Source organism: Mus musculus, chromosome 1 (assembly GCF_000001635.26).
Source record: "Mus musculus strain C57BL/6J chromosome 1, GRCm38.p6 C57BL/6J".
Lineage (NCBI taxonomy): Eukaryota > Metazoa > Chordata > Mammalia > Rodentia > Muridae > Mus > Mus musculus.
Window position 1 is genome coordinate 36751398 of NC_000067.6, and position 9989 is coordinate 36761386.

The following is a 9989-nucleotide window of genomic DNA, read 5'->3' on the forward strand; positions in this document are numbered from 1 at the left end:
GGGACTTTTAAAGTTATTTAGATCTTGGGGATGAATAAGAATGTAAGAGTTGAGGCTTACTAGTGATGTGTTTGTGTGTCAAGTTGACAAGGGGTCAATTGTACTGGCTAGTTTTGTGTCAACTTGACACAGCTGGGGTTATCACAGAGAAAGGAGCTTCAGTTGGTGAAATGCCTCCATGAGATCCAACTCTAAGGCATTTTCTCAATTAGTGATCAAGGGGGAAAGGCCCCTTGTGGGTGGAACCATCTCTGGGCTGGTAGTCTTGGGTTCTATAAGAGAGCAGGCTGAGCAAGCCAGGAGAGGCAAGCCAGTAAAGAACATCTCCCTCCATGGCCTCTGCATCAGCTCCTGCTTCCTGACCTGCTTGAGTTCCAGTCCTGACTTCCTTGGTGATGAACAGCAGCATGGAAGTGTAAGCTGAATAAACCCTTTCCTCCCCAACTTATTTCTTGGTCATGATGTTTGTGCAGGAATAGAAACCCTGACTAAGACAGTATGTATGTGTGTATGTGCGTTTATATGTGCATATATGTATGTATATGTGTGTTTATGTGTGCATGTATGTGTGTCTATGTGTATATATGTGTATGCATATATATTTGTATATGTGTGTATGTATGTATGTGTGTGTGTAAGTGTAGGTATGAGTATATGTGTGTATGTGTATATGTATGTGTTTATGTGTATGTATGTGTATGTATGAGTATGTATGTATGTATGTATGTATGTATGTATGTGTCTGTGTGTATCTGTGTGTTCTGGCACCTGATGGGTAGAGGCTAAAGATGCTGTTAGGCATCTTACAATGCACAGGAGCACCCAGCCACCCACTAAGGAATTATTCAACTCAAAGTCTCAGTAGTCCAGAGGCTGAGACTCTGGAATAGATCTGCACTAGGTGTGACAACCTCACCAAGATGTCCCCTTTTTCATGGTCACTCAAGGTTTCCCTGAGTAGCCAGTGATGTAACTGCTGCCTGCATCTGGATGGGGCCTGAATGTCTGTAGACTCATTGTAACCATGACCACTTGTTTCCACACTAGCTGACAAGAGGCCATAGAGGCAAGTGCAGTAGAAACATCAGAAACACACACTGGGGGAGTTTGAACTACCTGCTTGCACTGGATAGCTTGGCCCTTGGGTCCACCTGCCTGTTCATAAACCTGTTTATACATGTGTATGCATACATGTGTCCCTTACTGGTGAGAATACAGTCTGAGAAACGTGTTAGGTAACACCACCAGTGTTTGACTACTAGAGAGCGTACTAACCCACACTACACTAAGTTGGATAGGATTTCTCTAGATGGAAAAACATATGTTTTATGTGGTGCTGGAGAGTGAACTCAGGGGCTTACGGATGCTAGGCAAGTGATCTAGCACACACACACACACACACACACACACACACACACACACACACACACACCATTGAGCTATACTCCCAACTTCTAAATGATACGACCTCATGGGATTGCTGTTCTATACAACAATCTGTTATTGACTGAAATGCCATAAGCAATTTCCATGGACTCTGCTGTGATAGACCATGACTGAAGACAAGCTGGGGAGGAAAGGGTTATTTCACTCACAGTTCTGTATATTAGCTTGTCATCAAAAGCAGTGAGGGCAGGAACCTGGAGGTAGGAACTGATGTAGGGGCCATGGAGGGATCCTGCTTACTGGCTTGCTTCTCATGACTTGGCCAGCCTGCTTTCTTATAGAACCCAGGACCACCAGGTCAGGGATGGCACCACCCACAATGGGCTGGGCCCTCCCCCATTGATCACTAATAAAGAAAATGCCCTACAGCTGGATCTTATGGAGGCATTTTCTCAATTGAGGTTCCCTCCTTTCAGATACTGTAGCTTGTGTCAAGTTGACATAAAACTAACCAGCACAGACTCCCGTATGACTTATTGGAAAGGATATTACCATTTTGAGTACCTTCTAGTCTGAGTTAATGTCTCTACTAAGACCCACTCATAAGCTGGAGCTGCTTTCTGATGGAAAAGTATCAACAGAAGAGCGGCCGGCCTCTCCCACCTCCAGGTCCAGGCTGCAACTATTTCATTGGAGGGTCCCTGTGCTTTCTCTCTTCTATCAATCCTTCCAGGATGTCTAGGTCTGCTGGCTGAGATGGCTCAAGGGACAGCAGCCTGCATCCCAGCCTGCATCTGCTGCAGAGGCTCTCTCTGACATTCTGGTTGGTATTCAGGCAAGGAGATTGGAGAACCAAACCCACATGTGGTCTAAACAGCCTTCCTAATGAGATGCCCACTGAGCACTGGACCCACTTAATGGGCAGCTGCATGTGCTATAGAACACCTAGCCATCCCGTCAACCAGGCAGGTCCCAGACTTACTTTGTTTGTCTTCGGTCCTCTGGGAGACTCTTAGCCTCCTAAGGCTCCCGTGCAACTTGCTGTCTAGCTGGCTGGATGCGGTGACCCAGCTTGGTTGTTCTGTAAGAGCAAGTGCTCAGGTTTCTCTGCTCAGTAAGGGTTTCCTAGCACTTGGAGACTCACTGGTTCCCAGCTGGGATTGGGTGAGGTCCTGCTGGGGTGTACCTGTTGTCTCTCTGCAAACTTCCATTTCCTGTTCTGTTCTGCACAGTGCTGCAGGGACTGTCTTAATCGGTGTTCATTGCAGTGAACAGACACCATGACCACAGTGAATCTTATAAAAAGAAGGCGTTTAATTGGGGGCTGGCTTACAGTCTAGTCTGTTATCAGCATGGTGGCAAGGCAGGAAGCATGGTGGCACACAGGCAGACACGATATAGGAGAAGTAGCTGAGAGTTCTACAGCTGGATCAGTAGGCAATAGGAAGAGACTCTGGGCTTGGAATGGGCTTTTTGAAACCTCAAAGCTCACCCCCAGGGACACACTGCTTCCAACAAGGACTCTTCCTAATCCTTTCAGATAGCACAACTCTCTTGTGGCCAAGTATTCAGATCTGTGAACCTCTTGGAGGGGCATTCTCAGTTAAACCACCACCCAGAGCCCTTGCTCTTCTCAGATGCCCTTGCTATCTGACTTCTGCTTATTTCTGCCAACAGGAAGCCCTGGCTGAGATTGGGAGGTCAGAAGAGGGACAAGCAGCTTCCTTTCTTGGGTCAATTTAGTGGGAGCTCTGCAGAAACAGAGGGTAGCAGCAACATGCCTTGAATGGTGCGGCAGGAGGTAGAGAAGCAGCTGGTCCCGGGTTGTTCCTTGTTACAGTTGTCCAAATGTATGCGGCTGCAGTTTCTCCTGAAGTCTACAGCTCAAGGCTGAATCCATGTCTCACCCCAGCAAGAAGGGGATGTACCAGTGGGAAAATGGATGTACTCCGGCAACAGAATAACTCCCCATGCTGGAACTTCATGCTTGGTACCCTAGTTATAGGGATGCCAAGGGAGGGGTGAGAACAGGGATGAGATGGAATCAGATGGTGAAGAGGTCAGCTCAGGGCCGTTAGAAAATTCCACCAGATCCTTCCCCTCCTGTAAGAGAGAGGTCAGAAAGCATGTAGGCCAGAAGGGAGAGGCTGAGTAAGCCCCTACTACCTCATTCCCTAAAGACCAATCAGTTTAAAAGGTGCACTGTTCTGCCAATCATATTGTACCTAGTTGCTGATGCTCTATTCCACCCCTGGAAACCATATAAAAACTCCATGAATGGGCAGCCGGTGGTCGCTGCCTCTCCTTCGGGTCTGGGACGACCCCAGTGCACTGGAACAATAAATTCCTCTTGCTTTTTGCAATGATTCTCAGCTCTGCATCATTCACACAGAGAGTCCCTGGTAAGCTATGGCTCACCAGAGTCTTACAATGGTACCTTCTGATGGGATACAGCCAGAGTACAAAGTCATAGTCAAGGTGGGCTCAGCCCCTATTTAAGATCTATGGGAGAGGGGCTGGAGAGGTGACTTAGTGGTTAAGAGCACTGACTGCTCTTCCAGAGGTCCTGAGTTCAATTCCCAGCAACCACATGATGGCTCATCATCTAGAATGTGGTCTGATGCCCTCTTCTGGAACACAGGTGTATATGTAGATAGAACTCTCATATACATAAAGTAAGTAAAAATCTTTAAAAAAAAAATCTGTGGGAGCCAGAGAGATGGCTCAGCAGTTAAGAGCACTGACTACTCTTCCAGAGATCCTGAGTTCAATTCTCAGTGGTTGCATGGTAGCTTACAAACATCTGTAATGGGATCCAATGCCCTCTTCTGGTGTGTGTGAAGACAGTTACAGTGTACTCATATAATAATAATAGTAATAATAATAATAATATCTGTAGGAGAGGCATCACTTGAGGCTCCAAGCCCAGTGGCATGGCTAGAAGCAGCTCTGGAGTGGAATGTGTTAGCCAAGTAGAAAAGTGATCTCAGGTCTTTAGGTAGGCAAGAACACACTGGGGCTCTTAAGAGAGCATGACTACAGGACATAAAAAAAAACTGCATGCATGCCTCGATGAATGTGGCCTACAGGCAAGGGGCCTTTCTCTGATGTTTTGGTCCCCAGAGCATATAAGGTTAGGCTGGGCCACTGTGGGGAGGGGTAGGGGAATGTGAACTGGTGGGGTAGGCAGTGGCAGGGCAGACCCCGGCTGGTCCCTGGTGGTGTGGTCAGCATGCTTGCAGCTTCTAGGGGACAGCAATGATATTGTTAGGCCCCTGGCTAATTCTTCATGCATGGATAGAACGTGAGGGTTCTTAGTTAAAGTCTTTAAGGGATGAGAGTGGTGGAGTAGCCCAAGGTCAGAGCCTGGGGGGAATTGTGGACCCGTCCACGTAGGGACTGAAGACAGGACTGCCCCCAGAGGATACTATTTAGTTCCTTGCCAAGTCGAAAAGTCAGCCCACCTCCAAAAATATGGGTTTTTACGGGCCATTAAGTTAAAAATTGCTGTGCTGAAGTCACATGCAACCTGATGTATTAGACAGAGGTGGCTCTGCCAAGATGCCAACCCCCAAAGACCAGAAAGTCAGAGTTCTAGTCCATAGCGCACCCCGCATACTCCCACCTTGCCGATCTTCCAGGGTCTCAGGCATGAGGGGAAAGGCAGGAGCCAGGGAATAGGAGGGGAGGGGGCTACCAAGGGCGGAAGGGAAGAGTGGGTGAGCCTGCAGAGGAGGCAGGTGACACCCCACCAGTGTCCGTAGCTGGTCCCCACTCAGGTGAGCATTAGAGGAACACTCTGCTAGGCACAGTGGCCAGTGGCCCTCACCATGGCCGTCTCCCCTGACAGCTGACTTGTGTGGGCCTGGCCTTTCCATATCGCAATCAAAGAAGCCAGAGATGGAGGTGTGAGGGGAGGAGGGAATAGGCCATCAGAGCTGACATGGTTATCCTATGCCTTTGCTGCCCAACTGTGCTCCGTGAGCTTGCTCATCACAGGAACAAAGGGAGGAGGTGACAGCTGTAGTGTGCCCGGCCTCACAGGTACGGCATGCCTGTCTAAGACCTCACGATTCTAGCTGGTTCTCCACCCTAGAGCTGGGCCCAGCCTTGTTCTACCACTGGTCCTTCCTAGGCTTGCTCTGAGCCTCAGCTTCCTCAATCTGACAATACCTTCTGTGTGCCAGACACTAGGCTGGGTTGGAGACACTGTAGAAAGTAGGGACCGGAGTCCTTTGGAGCTCAGATGAGAGGCACCGGTCTGGTCACCTGTACCCTCATAGGCTTCAGTCCAGTCTCTGGGCTCCCAATTCCCAATTCTGACCTGCAGGCCACCCCGACCCAGATCTCCTCTTCCTTTCCCAGGCTTCTCCTCCTGGAGGTGTGCACCCCTTGCCTGTAGGCCCACGATGGTCTCCTTCATCTTCACCTTCACCAAGAGGGGGTGCTCTTTGTCTTATCATCTCCCCTCTACTTGGTGGGCTTCCTGCCCCCCTGTCCCTTTCTGGGTGAGCCAACAGATGGCATTGAGTTGAGTCCAGCTGGGTGGTGGCTGTGCTCTCTCTCTGTGTTCCACCATGTCCTGGGAAGTCTCAAGTCTGCTTACTCTTGGCCATTTTCTCTCTATAGCATAGGCTAGCCTCCTTGGTGGGGTTGTTGTTTCAAATCTACCCTCACTGCAGGCACAAAGTACTGCTCAGTATATATATATATATATATATATATATATATATATATATATATAGTGTGTGTGTGTGTGTGTGTGTGTGTGTGTGTAGCTGTGATTTATTTCTGCAATGTATTGGTTTTCTGCCTACCAAGCATCCTTTGCATTCCTTCCTTCCACCCATGCCTGACCTGGCCACACCCATATCCATCCATTGGCTTTAGAGACTGGTTGGGACTCGCTATTTAGAGATAGAGATAGGACCCACTCATCCAATGCTCTGTGTTGGGTGGGGGCATTCTCTGGGAATACTGAGAAAACAATCCTTGCTCTTTGACAGGATTTGAAGTGAACTCCCGACCTTGAAGCCCAGGAAGAAAATGCGGCCGAGGGAGGAGCCAGCAGGTGGTAGGCAACAACCCTGGGACTGTGGTTTGAGCCCAGAGCTGGTATCCTGAAGCCCATTTCTGGAATCTTCATCCCCTCATACAACAATTTCCAAACACTGTTCTTTTCTGCGTCCGTTTGCTTTCTGGGACAGTCTCATGGATCCCAGCCTGACCTCAGACTCCCTGCGTAGCCAAGGATTACTTTGAGAATCTAGAGTATTTGTTCTTATGCGTATGTGTGTGACTGCATGTAGGTATGTGAGGGTCCATGATTCACCAAGGAATGATACCCCGGACTCATAGAGCATGTGAATGCAGAGTGTTTTATTCTGCAGAAGTCCAGCATGCTGGGGTCTCCCATTACCAAGACAGAGAGACACCCAAGTGAGCTCGCAGGCTTGCTGTAAAGCACAGTGGGGTTCCGGGTAGATGAGCTTCATCTTACTCTGTCTCTAGGCATTCCGGAACCATTACTGGGCCACGGCACGAAGACTGGAGCCTGGGTTTTTTTTTTTTTGTTTGTTTGTTTGTTTGTTTGTTTTTTTTTTCCTGTTAGTAATTGACTTGCTTGGGCTTGCCTGGACTCACTCAGTTCTTAGGCCTAGTCTTCTTAACTGCCAATTTGAGGTCTGCCACAGAATCAGCCTAGCCTTCTCAGATATATATGCACTATATGCACGAGAGTAGAAGCGCCCACATTGGCCAGAAGAAGGCCTTAGATTCCCCTGGAGCTGGAGTTGCTAGGAGGTTGGGAGCTGCCTTAAGTGGGTTCTGGGAACTGAACACCGATCCTCTATAAGAGCAGCTTACACTCCAGACCAGCAAGCCACCTGTACAGCCCATGCTTTGAACTCCATGTCTACCTTCTGGGTAATGGGACTACAGGCATGTACCACTGTGTGACGCTGTGGTGCTGGGGGTGGGACCCAGGACCTCGTGCATGCTGAGCAAACGCTCTGACAGCCGAGTAACATCCCCCACCCCTCAAACACTAGGGCTAGAGACCCCACCTCACCACACATTCCTGCGTCAGGCTGTCCTGCTTGCTGCGCCTATACCCATTCATTGTCTCGGGCACCCTCTTCCCGTCTTGACTCCAGATGTCTCCTCAGTGAGTCCTGCCCTGACTGGAGTTCCACATGACACGCCAATAGATTTTCATTCCCAGTGTTTCTCTCTGAGGTATGGGCGTACTGTATGGGATACTCCCTTATTTTGCTAAGTCTGATTCTCCGCTATCAGACCGTCACCTCCGCGGGGAACAGGTCAGCGTCTGCACTGTCTATGGCAGGCCTCTGGTGGGAGGCAAAGGGATAGGCTGATTGTGGCGTTAGACTCTGAGGTACTGGCAACTGCCACGGTGGTTTGAAGATTGCAGAAGGAGCCAGCCGTTTGAGAAGCGCTCAAGAAGGACACACAGCAAGCGGCTGCTGTGAGTGGAGCAATCGAGCAATCGAACAATCGAGCAATCGAACAATCGAGCAATCGGTTGATTCTCCTTAGACTCAGCTTGGGTTCATTTGCAAGGATGATGACCACTTTCAATTTTCCCAGCCTCCTACGTGGTGCTTGGCAGCTTTCCGTACCCCAGAGATTCCCCTGGAGAACGCAAGAGAATTCTGGGGCTGCACAGCATAAACCAGAATGTTTTACAGGCTGTGGTTCAGCTAATCCCACAATGTCTGGCTATGAACAGGAAGTCCAAGATGCCAGTAGCTGCCCAGTCCACAAGGCTGGGTGCCTCAGCTGGCCTTCAGTGTAAGTAGGCTCTAATGCCAGTGAAGGAATAGCCATGCTGGCAGGCTGAGGGCAAGCAGGCAAAGAGCCTGCTTCCATGTCCTTGTATCTAGGCTTCCAACAGAAGGTGTGGCCCAGACTAAAGGTTTGTCTTCCTGTCTCAAGATCCAAACCAAAGACTTGTGTGTGTCTTCCTATCTCAGAGGTCTGGACTAGAAGTAGATCCACCTTCTTCAACCCAAGCAAAAAAAAAACAAAAAACAACAAACAAACAAACAAACAACCCCCCCCCCCAAAAAAAAAAAGAAAACCAAAAAAACCTTACAGGTGTGCCCTCCATTTCTGGATTGTGGTTCATTCCAGATGTAGTCCAGTTGATAAGGATAGCTATCACAGGCAGAGTTTGTTTTCAGGCCTGTTTTAATATTCACAATGGCCCCAAGAGGTAGAAACGGATGAGGGATAGAAGGCATCCTAGCCAGGCCCAGAAGGAAAGTAGCTGAGTCACTGTGTGTGTGTGTGTGTGTGTGTGTGTGTGTGTGTGTGTATGTGTGTGAGTGAGTAGGGGCAGGGGGGTGTCAATCCAGGAGGGACCCTGGTGAAAGAGGTTGTCCTTGTGGCTGGGGCTGCAGGGCAGGTGGAGGTGGTGGTGTTGGCAATCGAGTTGACCTCTCTGGAAGGCTGAGGCTCCATCTCCTCCCCTCCCAGGGCACCTGCCATATTTTTCCCACTTGAGGTCTGATGTTCCTTTAGCTATGGAGCCAAACATGGCCTGCCTAGTTTCAGCTGCCTGCGCACTCGGGCCTCTCTGGCCAGTGTGAGGCAGAGGGAGGTTTCCTAGAGGAGGCCAGGTTGCTTCTCCTCAGAGGCACACCTGGAGGTGTTGGGGCACAGGTTCAATTTTTTTCCTAGGCTCTGAGTTCACAGTTTACTGGACACCCCCCCTCCCACCAGACGCGCTGAGTTCCCTAGCATCCGGTAGCCCTTCCCTCTGAAGTTCAAAGGACGTGCCTCCCTCTTGCCACCTCATGGGACAATGCTCCTATCTGTGGCGATCTGCATCCTCTCCTCAGTGAAGCAGACATACTGCGGGCTGCAGCTATGACACTGTTTCCAGTCGCAAGCTTCTGGACACGAAGTGGGACAGGAAGGGGCTTGTGGCTTGCTGAGACCAAGATGTCCCTTCTCTGAGCACTGGAGATTCCCACCTCGGAGGAGGAGAATGCCGCCCATTTCCCCCACCCCCAACCCCCATCCCCGGCCCCTGATGCTTTCAAGTAACTGGTGTGGCTCCCAGAGACCTTGGGGCAATGCACATTTCTAGTATGATCTAGATATGTGAAGTGGTCAAGGTGGTAGACCCTTGTGGGGCTGGACTAGAGTGTATGAGTGTCGGGGGACCCCGCCTACTTGTCCCAGCTCCAGAGCCAGTTCTTCCCAGAGCTCCTGTAGAATAACCCTGCCATCGTGGCTTTTTCTAGGTGAACACCAGCCTAGCTCTGGAGTCCCAGTGGGCTCACCCCTCCCTCACCCCAGCTTTAGAGCTTTAGAGCCTGCCTCTAGGGTTCCGGCAGAGGCCTGCCCCTGGATGCTTCCAAGAAATTGGGCACTGTACTGTCTAGATTTATATCAACTTGACACGTATTATAGTTATCTGAGAGGAAACCTCAATTGAGAAAACGCTTCTATAAGGTTGCGTTGTGGGCGTCTGATGGTGGGTGGAGCCATTCCCAGGCTGGTGGTCGTGGGTTCTAGAAGAAATCAGGCTGAGCAAGCCAGTAAGCAGCAGCCCTCCATGGCCTTCGCATCAG

General features: G+C 49.8%; 1 protein-coding gene across 1 annotated transcript in view; it reads left to right on the forward strand.

The window, feature by feature from the left end:
- Positions 1–6562, forward strand: part of 4933424G06Rik (RIKEN cDNA 4933424G06 gene) — a 43423-nt gene extending 36861 nt beyond the window's left edge. Inside the window, exon 9 of the mRNA NM_001374322.1 lies at positions 6393–6562. The gene's annotated coding sequence lies outside the window, so the exon portion shown is untranslated. The remainder of the gene's footprint in view (positions 1–6392) is intronic.
- The last annotated feature ends 3427 nt before the right edge of the window (positions 6563–9989 follow it).